General features: G+C 40.2%; 1 non-coding gene across 1 annotated transcript; it reads right to left on the bottom strand.

Annotated features, from left to right (window-relative positions):
- Window positions 1-1,336: 1,336 nt before the first annotated feature.
- On the bottom strand, window positions 1,337-1,409 carry TRNAR-CCU (transfer RNA arginine (anticodon CCU)). Its single transcript has one exon. It is a non-coding gene; the product is annotated as a tRNA-Arg (tRNA).
- Between the last annotated feature and the right edge of the window lie 19,901 nt (window positions 1,410-21,310).

Genomic DNA, 21,310 nt, shown 5'->3' with positions numbered 1-21,310 from the left:
ATCTGATGCAAAGAACTGACTCACTGGAAAAGACCCTGATGCTGGGAAAGATTCAGGGCAGGAGGAGAAGATGACAGGATGAGATGGTTGGGTGGCATCACTGACTCAATGGACATGAGCTTGGGTAAACTCCGGGGGTTGGTGATGAACAGGGAAGCCTGGCGTGCTGCAGTTCATGGGGTCACAAAGAGTTGAATATGACTGAGTGACTGAACTGAACTGAAATTGAGACCCAAAGGAATGCACAGTGAATCAGAGGGTGAAGGTGATCCAAGTCGAGCAAACAGCATGGTCAAAGACCTGGAAGGGAAATGGGTTGCTTGCTGGGGAATCTGCACATGCTGAGCCACCCTGAGGATGAACAGAAAGAAGAGGTAGGGATGTGGCAGAGTGAGCAGAGCCCCTCCTGTGACTGGGGACTCAGACTGAGGGAACCGGGGAAGAGGGTGGATGCAAGAGCTCTTTGGCAAGGGCAAGTAACAGGGCTTGGGACTGAGTGGACCTCGGGGCAGATGAAGAGGAGCTCAGAACTAGTCCAGCTTTCTGGCTTGAGCAACTGGTGGTGCAGTTAACCTGGAGAAGCAACCCCAGAGACAGAGCGAACAGGTGAGCAAGGCAAAAGCACACTGAGTTCAGCTGGGACTTGCTGAGTTTGAAATTCCTGGGAGGAATCCAAATGGAGCCCTGCAGAATCAGTTGGCTCCTTGGATCTGGGGTTCTAAAATGAGATCTGGGCTGGAGATGCAAAGTTGACCGTGGTCAGTGTAATTTAAGATGCCTGACTATTGAAAAACAGTGACCATGTCCTGTTCTTTGCCTCAATAGAGCTGTGGAAAATGGTCTTTATTTTTCAAATTGCACACCATTAAAACAAAGTTTCAAAGTATAGTGTGAACTAGGAATATCATTCTTAATATTAAATAGGTCCTTAGTAATTAAAAAAGAAATCAGCTTACTGATTTCAAATGTTAGGTGCTTTTCGATATGACATATTTTGTAACAAAATCATTAAATGCATGTTTACTTTAAATTATACATTGTTCTTTGTAATCTTGCAATTAAAATGCTTTAATTTCTCTAATTTCTTATTAATATTAATGGAACCAGGATGTAGATGTTTTTCAAGCCACAAATCAAGTTTGAATCATTTCTTACAGAATTCAGTTCATTTGTGAGGTCATTTCATTTATTAATATTTTATGTTTTATTGGGATATCATTGGCATATAACATCATGCAATTTTAAGGTATATGTGAGATTATTTCTTTTTTAAAAAAAAATTATTTTTTTATTTATTTGACTGCACTGTGTCTTAGTTGCTGCATATGGGATCTAGTTCCCTGACCAGGGATTGAACCTGGGCCGCCTGAATCAGGAGCTCAGAGTCTTAACCGCTGGACCACCAAGGACGTCCCAAGGTTATTTCTTTACAGAGTAACTTCATCCAAGCATGCATGAGTACCAAAATTTTGAGTCTTTCATTGTCAATAAATTGGGAAAATACTAGGATGGAACAACCCTGATTGATATGATTGGGGCCTTATTTATAGCTGTATAGTAACTTGCCACAAACCCAGTAAGCTGCAGTACACTGGAAATGCCTTTGATTTTAAAACCCTAATCATTGTTCTTTTCTCCATAGAACCAGGTGGGCTGAAGATCAGACTGCCAGCCTTGAGCCCTGCCTGACCATGAGGCCCTGCACAATCATGGCCTTTGCCCAAGGCTGACACTGCTTGATTGTAAGCCCAGTGTCTACAAAGTCAAGCCATTACTAAAACCCTGGACAACATGCTTTGTGTTCCCTGTGGGTTTTTTATTTGATGCAAATGGAATAGTTCAGCTAGACAGAAAGCCAACTTATGTAAATGTCTTAAGAAGACAATTGTCTTGCCATGTATGAGTTTTTGTTTTATCATACTGTTACAAAACTTCCAAGGGAATTGTGACATAAGCTAAGCACTTGAAATCTGTTTACCAATATAATGCATCCAGAATTCTTGTCTACCATACATATTCATAGCTTGGCAAAGTTCCAGAGGGTGAGAATTCTATATCAAAGCTGGTGTGTTTGTCACTTGTGAAAGGTGAGTTTGGGCAATTATTACATGAGAATGGCATGAAAATACTATTTGGAATTTCAACTTTAAATCCAAATATCAGAGAAACTTTAAAATTGTTAAACTTTGTACAATAGGCAAAATTTACCTTTCTAGATCTACCAGCTGTATTCATTATTGTTGTTCAGTCGCTCAGTCGTATCCGACTCTTTGTGACCCCATGGACTATAGCACTCCAGGCTTCCCTGTCCTTCACCATCTCCCGGAGCTTGCTCAAACTCATGACCATTGAGTCTGTGATGCCATTCAAACATCTCGTCCTCTATCGTCCCCTTCTCCACCTGCCTTCAATCTTTCCAACGAGTCAGCTCTTCTCATCAAGTGGCCAAAGTATTTAAAAACCAGGAGAAAGTCCCCAAAGAAAGAAAGGGGTGGGGTTTAGTGACATCGAGAAAATGTGGCTCATTTACCAGAAAAGAGATATTTTATTTTTACTTTCTTATGTTAGCGGGGGACAATTTTTGGCTTGTTTGTTTGTTTTTTAGTTAATTAAAAATAGAGTATGAGAAAGATGTAGAAATCTATCAGTTTACATTTTTGGGATAATGATAAAACAGAACCTTTGCAAAGCTGTAATCATGTAGATATACATTTAAAAATCACACAGCATTCATTGGGCTTTTCCTAGGAGTAGACTGACTACTGAAAAAAAAACAACCTATGTAGGAAACAGAAGGCACGGCTTGTATGGTCAACACTTTTTACAGCTAAAACAATTGTTTGATTTAAATCGGACTTTCCTGATGCATTTATTCAGATATGGGTGTAGACGGTTAATGTGAAATGGAACTTTGAAGTCACCTATCTGAATGTAGACTGCCAGACAGTTTAAATAGTGTTCTTGAATGAATTTTTTAGCCTGAAATATCCATGTGGCAGCTAGTTGATCAAATATCTTATTAATACATATTTACTGAGGGCCTACAATGTGCTCAATTGTTCTAGAGGATACAGAGAAATCCTCTAGAACACTGTCCCTATCCAGGGAGCCTTTGTATTCCAGCAAGATAACAACAGGGCTTCCCTGGTGGCTCAATGGTAAAGAACCCGCCTGCCAATGCAGGAAACCCAGGTTCAATCCCTGGGTTGGGAAGATCCCCTGGAGTAGTAATTGGCAGTCCATTCCAGTATTCTTGCTGGAAACTCCCATGGACCTAGGAGCGTGCCAGGCTACAGTACATAGGGTTGCAAAAAAAGTCAGGTATGACTTAGTGACTAAACAGCAAACACAAGAGCAGGATAATAACAATATTACATGAACAACAGTCATTTACCATTCAGGCAAGGTGTGATGAGGGTCAAATAGACTGAAAAGTGTGAATATCTTGAAAGTTCAATGGAAGAAAAGGTATCTACAGGTTGTGAGGGTCTAGAAAGAATTCTGAAAGAAAAAGTTCAGGTTTTAGATGAAGATTTTCATTATTTAGTGGAACATAATTATACAAAGACAGAATTACTTATCTCTTACCTGAGCTGTATGACTCTGTTGGGCTATTGTGTATGCCATGCTGTTTAATTTTTGATGATTTTAGTTTCTAAATTCTTTCAGTTACCAATGAAAACCCAACAAAACAATATTTGTCACATGACTATATATCTCCAGATAATGAATCTTTATAAACTCATAAAAACAAGTGGTACTAACAAAAGACTCTATAATGAATAAGAAGTTATATAACTGTTAATGATAATGTTATAGCTTAAATCTGAGTAGGAAAAGGTGACCAGTTTTTCTACAATTGTACATTGATGTATTTTCCTGAAGTTTTTCTTCACATTCACAAGATTTTGTTTCTTACTTAGAAATTAGTATGACCCAGGGTCATTGCTTTTCATTCAAAATAACCACACTTTTCAATTTTAAAAAGAAGTTTCTTTTTTCTAACCCAAAAAGATCCAGATAGATCAGATTTTTCCCAGTGTTTTCCTAGCCAAGTGTTAATTTCTGGCCAAAGATTCTGTCATAAAGGCTAACTTTGGGGAGATTTAGCCTTAGGGTAAAAAAGAAGCAATATAAAGAATATAATAGTGTAATTTTAAGAAGAATATTATAGCTATGGGTACTAATTTATTCTTTTAAGCTGCCTTAGAATTAAGAAATGGTCTAAAGCAGACAAACCCAACTAAGGTTGTATTGGATGTTTGTTCAGCTGTTATGTATGTGCAGACATACCACAGGGGTTAAATGCCCAGACCCCAGACCCTAGAGTTCAACTTGCCTGGCCTCAAATCCCAAACTCATTGAATTTTTAGAACATTACCCTGGGAAGATTGCTTCAACTCTATCATTTTCTCAATGGTAAAACAGGAATAATAACAGTACCTGTCTCAAAAATAAACTGGTACATGAAAAGCACTTAAAATTATCCCTAACAAAGAACAATCACTAAGTGTCAATCGTTTAGTATCATTAAGTTTTCATGTAGTGATAACTGTAGGTATACTGTTTTGTTTCTATTTTTACTTTCTGTCTAAAACCTCTTTTCTTTCCTCTCCTCTGCCACCCTCACTCCCATCTCCTAGATCATTTGTCTTTCATTTCCATTGCCTAACACGGCATGGTGTCTTCACAAAGGTGCTCAGTAAAGGCTGAATGGATGCGTGAATGAACCAGATTTCTAGTTCTTGTTTCAGTCTCCTCAGCACCATCCCCAGACCCCGATGCTCTCCTGTATTGGAGAGGGAGCCTTCCTTCTTGCCCCCATAAGCCCTTATGAACACCCAGTAACTACAGTGAACACTGTAGGCTTGATTGATCTGTATGACACTCTTTTCCCTTTACATTTCTTCAAATTCACAAGTTCTTGTTTCTTACTTAGTTATCTGAGCCAGAATCTGTGAGCTTCTTGAGAGTAGTAGCTCTCATCTGCATCACCTGATGCTTGGCAAATGACTGATTGAATGAGTGGATGAATGAATTGACTCATTCCAACTCCTCAGCAGAACCCTGATAGTCTCTGACCACCTGTCAACTTCCAGGAATTGTAAGCACAGGCCCCTGGCTCCTCTGAAGAGTGGCCTGACCCTGGAAAAGGCTGATGGGAACCAATAGCAGAGTTCTCTTCCTGCTACCATCTGATCCACTGAAGGAACGCAGTCACTGGAACTTCCTGTACCCTAATACCTTCGTTTTACAAATGAAGAAGCGAAACCCTCAAAAAGGTTCAACCCCCAACAAGGACCTACTCTGTAGCACATGGAACTCTGCTCAATGTTATGTGGCAGCCTCCATAGGAGGGGAGTTTGGGGGAGAATGGAGACATATAAAAGTATGGCTGAGTTCCTTTGCTGTTCACCTGAAACTATCATAACATTGTTAAACAGATATACCCCAGTACAAAATCAAAAGTTTAATAATTAAAAAATTAAGATTGTGAAAAGTTCTAGCTGTCAAGATCTCCTAGCATATTAGAGAAGCAACTGGAAATACAGTTTAGGTCTCCTGGCTTGTACTCTATACATATTCAAGTGCAAAGAGATTTTGCATGCTCCATGGAAAGCTTAGGAGGAAGGAGTGAATGGAGAAGGGAAATTGGATAAACAGGAAATATTCTTGTTTATTGTATTTGTTATTCTTAACCAAAGTCATTGCTAGTTACAATATCCTCCCATACGAATGTTTTAACTATTTAATAATCAAAGCCATATATAGAGCAATCATAAATAAATGTCTTATATTTTAGAATCTGAAAACGTACTGCTTTTGCCTACCTAGAATCTTCTCTCCTTTTTTGGTGACCACACCTAGGTGTCTGTTTTGGGGGTCTGTGTCTTGCTAGCTGCTGGCCTTCTTAATGATCATTTCAGGGAAGATGTCCAGATCGCCCCCGTCAAGGTGTGGCCTTGTGAACTTCGCTAAGCAGATCAGACTCTTTCCCAGGAATGTAGACCCTGAGCAGAGAGACACTCAGACAGAAAAGGGCAAGCACAGATTCATTCCAATAAGCTTTCTATGGACAGTTTTGGATTCCTCCAAAGCGGTGGATTCTATGGATAATCTATGGATTCCTCCTACCTGGACCCTTGGAACTGTTCTAGGGTCTGTCCTCATCAGGGTGGCTTATCAACTTTATCTTTGATTCTGTGAGCTGACCCATATCCTTCCAACAAATTTCTTTACTGTTGAAGTGGTGGAGTTTGTTTGCAACTAAACTCTACTGGTGGTTGGACTGCAAGTTGGTTTGTCTACAAAGCAAGCTAGCAGAAAAAGAAAGAAATGTGGAAAAGGTATGCATGTGTGTGTGTGTACTCAGTATATAACTGCACAAGAGAAAACAGACTTTGTGCTACTATATATACAAAGTGGAGACAGGCCAACTATGATTTTACCATGGAAATATGTCTGAAGATGGCCTTGAATTTTACTCAATTTTCCTTGCATGTTTAAAGTTGTCGTACTCTTTTACAAAAACATATTATGCAGTATTACAGGTTTCTTTCTATAGTATACATTTTAAATCTAAGTTTTTTGTTAACTGACATATATTCCCCTTATAATTTAATATTTTAAAGAAATCACTTTATTTATATCATAATAGTAAAACAGTAAAACATATCAAATTCATAAATTAGAGAAAATAATATGTAATTGTAGCTTAATTTATTCATGTTTATTACATTAAGCTACAGATCCACTGTACTTTATGAATACATAGATATGTGCAAAATTCCGTATAAATCTTGTTAATTATTTCACCATGAACTGTAGCTGTTCTTTAATTTTTAATTCCACTTAATAAGCTATAAAGTTCACTAAAGGTGTTGATGTAAGAAAACACTTATGAAAAGTCTCTGAGAACTAACCTACAAGAATAATCATCTATGCTGATTTTTTTTTGAAAAGTGTGACACAGAAGTCTCCAATAAATTTCACTGGGGAATTTTTACCATCTCTCCTTTTGGTTGTGAAATTTTAAGGCGTATAATCTATTAAGTCTTTCTAGGGAATACCAGACCACCTGACCTGCCTCCTGAGAAACCTATATTCAGGTCAGGAAGCAACAGTTAGAACTGGACATGGAACAACAGACTGGTTCCAAATAGGAAAAGGTGTACGTCAAGGCTGTATATTGTCACCCTGCTTATTTAACTTATATGCAGAGTACATCATGAGGAACGCTGGGCTGGAAGAAGCACAAGCTGGAATCAAGATTGCCGGGAGAAATATCAAAAACCTCAGATATGCAGATGACACCACCCTTATGGCAGAAAGTGAAGAGGAACTAAAAACCCTCTTGATGAAAGTGAAAGAGGAGAGTGAAAAAGTTGGCTTGAAGCTCAACATTGAGAAAATTAAGATCATGGCATCTGGTCCCATCACTTCATGGGAAATAGATGGGGAAACAGTGGAAACAGTGTCAGACTTTATATTTTTGGGCTCCAAAATCACTGCGGATGCTGTTGCAGCCATGAAATTAAAAGACGCTTACTCCTTGGAAGGAAAGTTATGACCAACCTAGATAGCATATTAGAAAGCAGAGACATTACTTTGTCAACCAAGGTCCATCTATCAAGGCTATGGTTTTTCCAGTGGTCATGTATGGATGTGAGAGTTAGACTGTGAAGAAAGCTGATCGCTGAAGAATTGATGCTTTTGAACTGTGGTGCTGGAAAAGACTCTTGAGAGTCCCTTGGACTGCAAGGAGATCCAACCAGTCCATCCTGAAGGAGATCAGTCCTGGGTGTTCATTGGAAGGACTGATGCTAAAGCTGAAACTGCAATACTTTGGTCACCTCATGCGACGAGTTGACTCACTGGAAAAGACTCTGATGCTGGGAGGGATTGGGGGCAGGAGGAGAAGGGGACGACAGAGAATGAGATGGCTGGATGGCATTACCGACTCAATGGACATGAGTTTGAATGCACTCCGGGAGTTGGTGATGGACAGGGAGGCCTGGCGTGCAGTGATTCATGGGGTCGCAAAGAGTCAGACATGACTGAACAACTGAACTGAACTGAGGGTGACTATATTTTGCAAGCAGAATGTTACATCAAGCACTGGAAATAAATCTGAAGCAGTATTTATAATGGTAGGAAAAAATTACCTACAAATTCACCAAGAAGTATTTATAATGCTTATAATACACATTTGTATACTATATATACATACATTCTAAAATTTTTCTAATGGTTAAAATGTCAGCCTCTCTTGGCATACTCTGGAATTTTAAAAAATGCATACAAGTCAATAGTAGCTTTTATTTCTTCCTCAATACAGGAGCTTCATGCATAATATTTACAACTCAGCAGAAAGATTAAAGAGACATGAGGCTGATATTAATACCATCTCCCTCTCCTTATTTAAGGTTAGTTTCCATTGCCTTTCACACTCTGACCTGTAGAACAAGCTGAAATAACAGTTGTCAGCAGAGGTTTACTTTGAGGTTGTACGTGCAAAATTGCTTAGCAAACATTCTCTGATAGCACTTAGTAAAATGGTTTGGTGAGTTGGCTGAATCTTTAAGACAGTCCTGGTTTCCTTGAATTCTGTGCTTAGTAATTCTGTGAAAACTTCTAGAAATGTGTGTGTGCGTGTTCCATTTAATCACCTGTTTGGTGTTGCTCTTTTGTGCCAGTTTTCAACTGAGAGTGGACCTTAAAAAAACTACTTTCTTATTGTTTGTGAGATAGAAATCTTTACTTTTAAACATAAAACATATTTTAAGATTTGGAAAAAATATACAACAACAAACTATGAATTCATGGCTACATTGGTGGAAAATGTTTTAGGGAAAGAAGGAGCAATGGTCAGGAAGGGGAGAAAAGGAAAGAATTTTACTTTTAACTCAGGATTGTTTTCTTTTTTTTTTTTGGTTTTTCAGTAATTTCTTTTTTTTTTTTGCATTTCTTGTTTTTAAACTGAAGTATAGATGATATACAATGTTATATTCATTTCAGGTGGAGAACATAGTGATTTGGCATTTACACATTATGAACAGATCACAATAGTCTAGTGACCATCTGTACCATACAAATTACAATATTGTTGACTTTTTTCCCTATGCTGTACATTACATACTTATTTATTTTATAATTGGAAGTTTGTGCACCTTAATCCCCTTCACCCTTTTCACCCACACCCATTGCCCTTTATTCTGGCAATAAGCATTTTGTTCTTTATATGGGTCTGTTTCTGTTTTGTTTTGTTTATTGGTTTCTTTGGATTCCACATATAAGTGAGAGTATACAGTATTTGTCTTTGTGTAACAGGCAAATTTGGCCTTGGAGCACAGAATGAAGCAGGGCAAAGGCTAATAGAGTTTTGTCAAGAGAACGCACTGGTCATAGCAAACACCGTCTTCCAACAACACGAGAGAAGACTCTACACATGGACATCACCAGATGGTCAACACCGAAATCAGATTGATTATATTCTTTGCAGCCAAAGATGGAGAAGCTCTATACAGTTAGCAAAAACAAGACCAGGAGCTGACTGTGGCTCAGATCATGAACTCCTTATTGCCAAATTCAGACTGAAATTGAAGAAAGTAGGGAAAACCACTAGACCATTCAGATATGACCTAAATCAAATCCCTTATGATTATACAGTGGAAGTGGGGAATAGATTTAAGGGACTAGATCTGATAAGAGTGCCTGATGAACTCTGGATGGAGGTTCGTGACATTGTACAGGAGACAGGGACCAAGACCATCCCCATGGAAAAGAAATGCAAAAAAGCAAAATGGCTGTCTGAGGAGGCCTTACAAATAGCTGTGAAAAGAACAGAAGCAAAGGAGAAAAGGAAAGATATAAGCATCTGAATGCAGAGTTCCAAAGAATAGCAAGGAGAGATAAGAAAGCCATCCTCAGCGATCAATGCAAAGAAATAGAGGAAAACAACAGAATAGGAAAAACAAGAGATCTCTTCAAGAAAATTCGAGATTCCAAGGGAACATTTCATGCAAAGATGGGCTCGATAAAGGACAGAAATGGTATGGACCTAACTGAAGCAGAAGATATTAAGAAGAGGTGGCAAGAATACACAGAAGAACTGTACAAAAAAGATCTTCACGACCAAGATAGTCACGATAACGTGATCACTGACCTAGAGCCAGACATCTTGGAATGTGAAGTCAAGTGGGCCATAGAAAGCATCACTATGAACAAAGCTAGTGGAGGTGATGGAATTCCAGTTGAGCTATTTCAAATCTTGAAAGATGATGCTGTGAAAGTGCTGCACTCAATAAGCCAGCAAATTTGGAAAACTCATCAGTGGCCACAGGACTGGAAAAGGTCAGTCTTCATTCCAATCCTAAAGAAAGGCAATGCCAAAGAATGCTCAAACTACCGCACAATTGCACTCATCTCACACGCTAGTAAAGTCATGCTCAAAATTCTCCAAGGCAGGCTTCAGCAGTATGTAAACCGTGAACTCCCAGATGTTCAAGCAGGTTTTAGAAAAGGCAGAGGCACCAGAGATCAAATGGCCAACATCCGCTGGATCATGGAGAAAGCAAGAGAGTTCCAGAAAAACATCTATTTCTGCTTCATTGACTATGCCAAAGCCTTTGACTGTGTCAATCACAATAAACTGTGGAACATTCTGAAAGAGATGGGAATCCCAGACTACCTGACCTGCCTCTTGAGAAACCTGTATGCAGGTCAGGAAGCAACAGTTAGAACTGGACATGGAACAACAGACTGGTTCCAAATAGGAAAAGGTGTCCGTCAAGGTTGTATATTGTCACCTTGCTTATTTAACTTATATGCAGAGTACATCATGAGGAACGCTGGGCTGGAAGAAGCACAAGCTGGAATCAAGATTGCTGGGAGAAATATCAATAACCTCAGATATGCAGATGACACTACCCTTATGGCAGAAAGTGAAGAGGAACTCAAAAGCCTCTTGATGAAAGTGAAAGAGGAGAGTGAAAAGGTTGGCTTGAAGCTCAACATTCAGAAAACAAAGATCATGGCATCTGGTCCCATCACTTCATGGGAAATAGATGGAAAAACAGTGGAAACAGTGTCAGACTTTATATTTTTGGGCTCCAAAATCACTGCAGATGCTGATTGCAGCCATGAAATTAAAAGATGCCTGCTCCTTGGAAGGAAAGTTATGACCAACCTTGATAGCATATTAAAAAGCAGAGACATTACCTTGCCAACAAAGGTCCGTCTAGTCAAGGCTATGGTTTTTCCCGTGGTCATGTATGGATGTGAGAGTTGGACTGTGAAGAAAGCTGATCGCCAAAGAATTGATGCTTTTGAACTGTGGTGTTGGAGAAGACTCTTGAGAGTCCCTTGGACTGCAAGGAGATCCAACCAGTCCATTCTAAAGGAGATCAATCCTGGGTGTTCATTGGAAGGACTGATGCTAAAGCTGAAACTGCAATACTTTGGCCACCTCATGCGACGAGTTGACTCACTGGAAAAGCCTCTGATGCTGGGAATGGTTGGGGGTGGGAGGAGAAGGGGGCGACAGAGAATGAGATGGCTGGATGGCATCACTGACTCTGTGGACATGAGTTTGAGTGAACTCCGGGAGTTGGTGATGGACAGGGAGGCCTGGCGTGCTGTGATTCATGGGGTCGCGGAGAGTCGGACACGACTGAGTGACTGAACTGAACTGAACTGAACTGATTTCACTTAGCTTGATACCATCTAGATCCACATTGTCACAACTGACAGTATTTTGTTCTTTCTATGGCTGAGTAATATTCCCTTTCATATGTATCTCACATCTTCCTCATCCATTCATCAATTTATAGACACTTAGGTTGCTTCCATGTCTTGGCTATTGTAAATAATGCTGCAGTAAGCATAGGAGGCTGGAGAAAGAAATGGCAACCCAGTCCAGTATTCTTGCCTGGGAGAATCCCATGGACAGAGGAGCCTGGCAGGCTACAGTCCATGGGGTCAAAAGAGTCAGACTTGACTTAGCGACTAAACCACCACCACCAAACACAGGAAACATACATGGTTTTGAATTGGTGTTTTTGTTTTCTTTGGATAAATACTCAAAAGAGGAATTGCTGGATTATGTGGTAGTTCTATTTTTAATCTTTTGAGGAACCTACGTACTGTTTTTGCACAGTGGTTACATCCAGTTTATATCCCCACCAATAGCGTTCAAGGGTTTCCTTTTCTCTACTTGCTTGCCGGGCTTTGTTATTTCTGATGTCTGGTAATAGCCATTCTAACAGGTGTGAGGTGATATCACACTGAGGCTTCAATTTGCATTTCCTAAATGATTAAAGATGTTGGAACATATTTTCATGTATCTATTGCTCACCTGTAAGTCTTCCTTGGAAAAATATCTATCAGATACTCTGCCCATTTTTAAACTGAATTGTTGATTTTATTTTTAATACTGAGATGTGTGAGTTCTTTATATATTTTGGATATCAACCCTTTATCGAATGTACCACCATGTGCAAATATTTTTCCCATTAAGATTGTCGTCCTTTCATTTTGTTGATGATTTCCTTTCATATCCAAAGGCTTTTTAGTCTGATGTAGTCCCATTTGTTGTATTTTTGCTTTTGTTGCCCTTATCTGAGCAGACATATTCCCCCCAAATATGGCTAAGATCAATGTCAAAGTTTTTTTCCATTTTTTTCTAGAAGTTTTATGATTTCAAGGTCTTACATTTAAGTCTTTAATCTATGAGTTTATTTTGTATATGGTGTAAGAAAACCGGCCTGGGAGCCCGGTGTGGGGCTCAGACCCTGCCCTCCTTGGGGAGAACCTCTGTGTTTGGGATAGCCTTCCTGCTTATGGGTTACCACACCAGGAGGGGAGATCCTGACTCAAACTCATCTCCACCCCTCCTACCTATCCCATTGTGGTTCTTTCTTTATAACTTTTTTTGTGGCAGGAAAACACAGGATCTTCATTGCAGAGTGTGGGATCTTTATTTGTGGCATGTAAACTCTTAGCTGTGGCATGTGGGATCTAGTTCCCTGACCAGGGATCGAACCTGGGCCCCCTGCATTGACAATGTTTCATCTCAGCCAATGGACCTCCAGGGAAGTTCCTCAAGATACACTCAATGTTGACTTACATGGGTAAGACAGAATTAGAGGTGGTCATGTTAGCTATTTAATAATAGCATTATAATAATAGCTCAGGGATGGAAAAGAAGTGAAAGAGAGCTGCTCTAAGAAAGTGTCATGTGGGGGTTTTGAGTAGAAGGTTGAAATGACTGATTGCACTTGGAAGAGATCAGGAGATCTCCTGAAAGATATAAGTGAAAGAAAAGTATATTGGACAGGTTTCAATCTAATTTGAAGAGTTGCATATTTTCAATCCTACAGTGCTGATAAATGAAATTAGGTTTTGGAGGCAGCTTTGAAAGAGCTGCCAGGGTACTCAGTGCTCTTTAATTGCTATTCATCCTTAGGTCTTTAGGTGTAAAGATCCCAGCAATTTCCTAGGTGGAAATAGGAGGGTGGAGGGAAGGGAAAGTTTTGAGTCTCGTGGAAGTTTACTTTCCTGGCAGCTCAAAAGTTATACTCTTTGGTGAGCTCCACTTATTGATTCATTTATTCAAAATTTTTCATTGAAGACCTATTTTTGTGAATAGGTGAGACATTGGAAGGACTGATGCTAAAGCTGAAACTCCAATACTTTGGCCACCTCATGTGACTTGTTGACTCACTGGAAAAGACTCTGATGCTGGGAGGGATTGGGCGCGGGAGGAGAAGGGGACGACAGAGAATGAGATGGCTGGATGGCATCACCGACTCTGTGGACATGAGTTTGAGTGAACTCCGGGAGTTGGTGATGGACAGGGAGGCCCGGTGTGCTGTGATTCATGGGGTCGCGGAGAGTTGGACACGACTGAGCGACTGAACTGAACTGAACTGAAATATGTGGGATCTAGTTCTTTAGACATGTGGGATCTAGTTCCCTGACCAAATCAAACTGAGGCCCCTTGCATGGGAGTGTGCAGACTTAGCCAATGGACCACCAGGGAAGTCCTCCTCTTCCATTCTGGATTACAGCACTGATTTTGTAACAGGAGACTCAGGTTCCATCCCTGGGTCAGGAAGATCCCCTGGAGTAGGAAATAGCAACCCAATATTCTTGCCTGGAGAATTCCATGGACAGAGGCATCTGGTGGGCTATAGTTCATAGGGTCGTAAAGAGTTGGACACTACTGAGTGACTGAGTGTGCACATTGCCTGCTGCTGCTGCTGCTCAGTCGCTTCAGTCGTGTCCGACTCTGTGCGACCCCATAGACGGCAGCCCACCAGGCTCCCCCGTCCCTGGGATTCTCCAGGCAAGAACACTGGAGTGGGTTGCCATTTCCTTCTCCAATGTGTGAAAGTGAAGAGTGAAAGTGAAGTCGCTCAGTCGTGTCCGACTTTTAGCGACCCCATGGACTGCAGCCTACCAGGCTCCTCCATCCATGGGATTTTCCAGGCAAGCGTACTAGAGTGGCTTGCCATTGCCTTCTCCGGTGCACATTGTCTATCTCTCCTACTATTCTTTTTCTGCATTCCAGTCATTATATCGGTCTTCACTTCACTTCCAAAACAGGCTACAGTCATCATCTTTTTCCCTGAGATTATTTTTTCTCTCTACTCTCCATACATGTGCTTTAGGTTTCCAATTAAATATCTCTTTTTAAATGAGTTGTCCCCAGATTCATAAGCCAGATGAGATTCCCTTCTTATATGTTCTATCATAATAATTTAATTTGTTTTATTGCATTTATTTGTTGAATGTATATTCTCTGTAAATTCTATGAGGGCAGGAACAGGGGTCTTGGCTTCTTCACTCCTGTCCTCTCGGCTCCCTAAGCTGTACCCCAGGAATCTACAGGCTTCTAAGTCTCTTTATGTTCTCTACCAAAGCCAAGGGATTTTCTGTCTAGTCTGGAAGGAGTTGAGAAAACTTCTTTTCTGACACTTTCTGCTGCTGCTGCTAAGTCACTTCGGTCGTATCCGATTCTGTGTGACCCCATAGATGGCAGCCCACCAGGCTCCCCTGTCCCTGGGATTGTCCAGGCAAGAACACTGGAGTGGGTTGCCATTTCCTTCTCCAACGCATGAAAGTGAAAAGTGAAGGTGAAGTCGCTCAGTCGTGTCCCACTCTTAGCGACTCCATGGACTGAAGCCTACCAGGCTCCTCCGTCCATGGGATTTTCCAGGCAAGAGTACTGGAGTGGGGTGCCATTGCCTTCTCCACTGACACTTTCTACCTTCTTCCAAATATTTTGTCTTTGCCAAGGCCAGTGTTTGAAAATCAAAAGCAAAGAATTGATCCATTTGTTCTCTGCATTCTGCTGTTTCAACCTTCTGCAGAGACAATGGAAGAGAAGTATGGAGTATAAGAATGTGTAGGAGGAGGGGACCACTCAAATATTATCTCTACCTCATATCCGTAGCCAACACCTGCCCCAAAGATGACGCCTGTTCCCCATGATTTCCAGATCCTGTGCTGCACTGCCTAGATTCCCCTTCCATGACTAAAGGTTTTATTCTCTGGGGAGCCTAGGAATTTTGCCTGCTGACAGCTGTTAGCTTGGAGCTTTCTTTGGGACTTGCCCTCAGCTATAGAGAGCCTCCTAGCCTAGGTTCAAACCTCTTCCTTTCAATATCTCATATCCAGTATAGAGGGTGGCTCAATTTCCTAACCTAATTTCATCAGTTGGCTGAAGTCCTGTGATTACAGCCCACCTTCTTAGTCCCATCCAGCCTCCTTCCCTTTCCCCATTGGTGTCAATCCCAAGACTCATTCCCAGTAAATTTTCTGCACACAAATCTCTACCTCAGAGTCTACTTCCTGGAGGTCTTATCCTGCAACAGTTATATCTGCGATTATATGTGTTTTTCATCCATCTACCTCTCAATTCCAAACACCTAAAAGTGGGGAGGCGGTGGATTTTAGATTGCTTGGAATCTTTTTTCAAACAAGTCATGTAGGGAAAGAATTATAGCTTATTTCTGTTGATTTTAGATTTGGGATACAGTCAGTGGGATACTATTGCAAGGAATGGAAAAGAAGAGGGAGAAAAATTTTTTTCATATTTACTCTTCCTAGATTGCTTTGAGGAGGATTTTATGTAGATATATTGGGAGAACTTATAGAATTAAAAATAAGAAAGGAGTATAAGAGAAAGTTGCTGATGATTTTTTAAGTACAAATTATAAAATCTTATAAAATTCTCTAAAAACCAAAGTGACGTGTGTCATCTTGAAGAGTAGAGCTGATGTATATATGCAGATTGGAAAATCCCATATACCAAGACATTTAGCGTCAACTACTTTTCCCTAGAAAACTGAATAAAATCAAGTTGAAGAAAAGATAAGACTAAAAGAGACAACATTTGTCGTGTTTTTTAGTGCTAAGGAATAATAATAATTTTATTTTTCCCTGAGAGTTGGAAGGATCTTAGGAGTCATAAAGTCCTGGCCCGTGCAGGAATATCTTCTGGGAGTTATTGTACTTTTGCTTAGAACACACAAATATAATATTAATTTTATATTTTATTATTTTGAAGTTTAATAATCTTTGCTAAATATTAACTTGAGGCTATATGCACTACACTGCTTTTTCTTATTCCTCAACTGTGTTAATATTGATGCTTTTACCATCTCCTGTTTAATCTTGCCCCTGGGATCTATTACACTTAGCACAGAGTGTCTAAAGGAGACATATTGATTTGCTTTGGTTTGTCCTCAAATTCATACTACACTTAATCCATCCATGTTCCTGATTATTCAGGTTTTCCCTCGTTGCTGGAAAACTACAAAACAGAGGTGGACAGTGTTCAAGTAATGTAGTATAACAATTGTATAAGCATCGCCTCATTCTGGATGGATTATGCTACCAGAATGCATCTGTAATTTGTTTCCCTGTGTGTAAGTACATGTGTATGAAGAACAGGGGAATGTCTCCTTTGCCACATGGGTTTTTTTTTTTTTTTGGCCTCTTTATGAACATAGAGCAATTTTATTCAGAACATGAAAATTAAAGCAAAGTAATAATCATCCTCACCGTTTTAAGTGGTTCCTATATTCTAGGCACCATGCTGAGTGTTTTACATACATTTGGCTCACTTAAGGCTCATAACCCTCTGAGGTAGGTAGCTAATACCCTTATTTTATAAATTAAGAAACCCTGAGTCCTCAGAGAGGTTTAAGTAATTTGCCTAAACTCGCATGGCTACAAAGTTATCATAAGTCATAGCTGATTTTTTTTTTTTTAGCCACTTTTTTCAAAACTTTTTTTGATAAGAAAATTCAAATATTTTCACTTCAGGTCTTGACTGACTTCTCGCAAAACAACTTCTGTGCCCTTAACTTTCCCTCTGTGTTTAAGTAACTCAATTCCACAGCTTTAATTTCTTTCCACATAAAAATGCCCCGCACTCCTTCCCTCAGCGTACCGTCTTCCCTTCCCCCAGCCATCTCGCTACTCAGCACTTTAGCTCTTTGTTATCTGCGAGACCTCGCTAACTGGATGACTAGCTGCCAAATAAAATCACAGGAGGAAAAGATAAAGCATCTCATCTTTCTCTCTTAAGCCTTTGCTCTCTTCCACTTCCTTGTCAGAGAATGTTCGAGTTCTCCAGTTTCCCTAGGCAGGCCCAGTGCTAAAAATAGCCCACCCTGCCTGATGGCGCTGGTGGCATTTCCTGGGGTAGAAGAGGCCGAGTAAAAACAAGTGGTGAGATGATCTGACTCTGAAGTCATGAGACACCCCACTCACACCCACTGCTGAAATCCCGAGACTTGGGCAGGAATTGGTTCATTGTCGCTCTTGGAAGGATCAGATCAAAAGGAATTAGTCTGTTTCCTCTTCTCAGATGAGAGGGGCATAACTTTTCATTGTTTCAAGGGCATAAAACAAGTGTAATCACAGAAATATAATTCAAGCCTGTCTGTCCACCTTACTGTTCTTTCAACTAAGTAGAGAAGTTTGATGAGAAGTAAATGTTAATTGAACTGCTAACGTTTAACAAACATAATTAAACTCATTGCTGACTTTTTCTCATACATACATAATGTTTTGGGGGCCATCCCCGGTGGCCCAGTGGTTAAGACTCCTCACTTCCACTGTAGAGGGTGCAGGTTCAATCCCTGGCCAGGGAACTAAGATCCCACATGCCGAGAGATGTGGCCAAACTAAGATTAAAAAATAATGCTATATATATTTAGGTCCTTCCCTGGTTGTTCAGAGTGTTAGGAATCTGCCTGCAATGCAGGAGACTCCAGTTAGATCTCTGGGTTGGGAAGATCCCCTGGAGAGAGGAATGGCAATCCACTCCAGTGTTTTTGCCTGGAGAATCCCATGGACAGAGGAGCCTGGCAGGCTATAGTTCATGGTGTCTCAAAGAGTTGGACACGACTGAATGACTTCCACTTTCACTTTAAAGGAAGATTCCATTTGAAAAAAAGACTTCCTGCCAGGACAAAGATGGAAATGAAATTATTAAAAAAAAAAAATCTGTGTAAATCCATACTCTCGCTAGCTGTTATTATGAGATAACTTTTTTTTCCACAAAAAAATAGCTTTATCATTTTTTTCTGATTGAAGTAATAATATATGTTTACTTCTAAAATTCAATCTGATATTAAAGAAGAAAGTAAAAATTACACAAAATCCTCCACACTGAGAAAACCAAATTTTGTGACAATCCTTTTATGCATACACACCTAGGCCTAAGCCCATGAATTCATTTCCCTCCCCACAGGGACTCAGAAAGGTGGCCAGCTGGGTCCAATGAGGTGCAAGAAGAAACTTGCTGTGGTACTTTTCTTTACTGTTAGAATGGACAATAGGAAAAAATCGACACTTTTTCTCCCGGCCATTGTCAAGTGTAGATGCCAATTTTGGAAAAACTGCTGTAGCCACCTCAATACCAGCCTCTAGAAAGCCAATGGAAAAAAAGAAGGCAAGGATAGGAGAATCACAGACAATGATTCTGATGAAGACACTGAGCTGAGGCACTGTACCTCTGGACTTCCCAGCACGTGAGCCTATAAATTTCCTTATTGCTTGTATGACTTGAATTTTTCGAAACTTGAAGCTGAATGCATCCTAACTAACAAAGATATAATATGCCCTAAGAAAAAGTTTAATATTTATGTAAGGTCAATCCTGTATTTTCTTAATAATTTCTGGCTTACTAATTAGATTTTAAAAGTGTCTTCAACATGCAGTTATATACATATATATGACTGAGCAAGTGAGCTAAGCTGCTTCAGTCATGTCCAGTTCTTTGTAACCCCATGGACTATGCCTACCAGGCTCCTCTGTCCATGAGATTTTCCAAGCAAGAACACGAGTGGGTTGCCATGTCCTCCTGAGGGGATTTTGCCAACCCAAGGACTGAACCCACGTCTCTCATGTCTCCTGTGTTAGCAGGCAGGTTCTTTACCACTAGTGCCACCTGGGAAGCCCTTACATATATATGTATAAAAAACATCTACTTCTGCTTCATTGACTGTGCTAAAGCCTTTGACTGTGTGGATCACAGCAAATTGTGGGAAATTCGTAAAGAGACAGGAATACCAGACAACCTTACCTGCCTCCTGAGAAATCTGTATGCAGGTCAAGAAACAACAGTTAGAACCAGACATGAAACAACAGACTGGTTCCAAATTGGGAAAGGAGTATGTCTAGGCTGTACATTGTCACCTTGCTTATTTAACTTCTATGCATAATACATCATGTGAAATGCTGGAATGGATGAAGCAAAGCTGGAATCAAAATTGTGGGGGGAAATATCAATAACCTCACATGCAGATGACACCACCCCTATGGCAGAAAGCAAAGAGGAACTAAAAAGACTTTTGATGAAAGTGAAAGAGGAGAGTGAAAAAGCTGGTTTAAAACTCAACATTCAGAAAACTAAGATCATGGCATCTGACTCATCACTTCATGGCAAATAGATGGGGAAACAATGGAAAGTGAGAGATTTTATTTTCTTGGGCTCCAAAATCACTGCAGATGGTGACTACAGCCTTGAAATTAAAAGATGCTTGCTCCTTGGAAGGAAAGCTATGACCAACCTAGATAGTATATTAAAAAGCAGCGACATTACTTTGCCAACAAAGGTCCATCTAGTCAAGGCTATGTTTTTCCAGTGGTCATGTGTGGATGTGAGAGTTGGACCATAAAGAACGCTAAAGAATTGATGCTTTTGAACTGTGGTGCTGGAGAAGACTCTTGAGAGTCCCTTGGACTGCAAGGAGATCCAACCAGTCCATTCTAAAGGAGATGGATCCTGGGTGTTCATTGGAAGGACTGATGCTGACTTCACATTCCAAGATGTGTCTGGCTCTAGGTGAGTGATCACGTCATTGTGATTATCTTGGTCGTGAAGATCTTTTTTGTACAGTTCTTCTGTGTATTCTTGCCACCTCTTCTTAATATCTTCTGCTTCTGTTAGGTCCCTACTATTTCTGTCCTTTATCAAGCCCATTTTTGCATGAAATGTTCCCTTGCTATCTCTAATTTTCTTGAAGAGATCTCTTGTTTTTCCTATTCTGTCGTTTTCCTCTATTTCTTTGCATTGATGGCTGAGGAAGGCTTTCTTATCTCTCCTTGCTATTCTTTGGAATTCTGCATTCAGATGCTTATATCTTTCCTTTTCTCCTTTGCTTTTCGCTTCTCTTCTTTTCACAGCTATTTGTAAGGCCTCCTCAGACAGCCATTTTGCTTTTTTGCATTTCTTTTCCATGGGGATGGTCTTGGTCCCTGTCTCCTGTACAATGTCACAAACCTCCATCCAGAGTTCATCAGGCACTCTATCTATCAGATCTAGTCCCTTAAATCTATTCCTCACTTCCACTGTATAATCATAAGGGATTTGATTTAGGTCATATCTGAATGGTCTAGTGGTTTTCCCTACTTTCTTCAATTTCAGTCTGAATTTGGCAATAAGGAGTTCATGATCTGAGCCACAGTCAGCTCCTGGTCTTGCTTTTGCTAACTGTATAGAGCTTCTCCATCTTTGGCTGCAAAGAATATAATCAATCTGATTTCGGTGTTGACCATCTGGTGATGTCCATGTGTAGAGTCTTCTCTCGTGTTGTTGGAAGAGGGTGTTTGCTATGGCCAGTGCATTCTCTTGGCAAAACTCTATTAGCCTTTGCCCTGCTTCATTCCGTGCTCTGAGGTCAAATTTGCCTGTTACTCCAGGTGTTTCTTGACTTCCTACTTTTGCATTCCAGTCCCCTTTAATGAAAAGGACATCTTTTTGGGGTGTTAGTTCTAAAAGGTCTTGTAG

Source organism: Moschus berezovskii, chromosome 10 (genome assembly GCF_049115385.1).
Source record: "Moschus berezovskii isolate FMDL1 chromosome 10, NW_MosBer_1.0, whole genome shotgun sequence".
Lineage (NCBI taxonomy): Eukaryota > Metazoa > Chordata > Mammalia > Artiodactyla > Moschidae > Moschus > Moschus berezovskii.
This window is presented reverse-complemented; position numbering and strand designations above follow the sequence as displayed.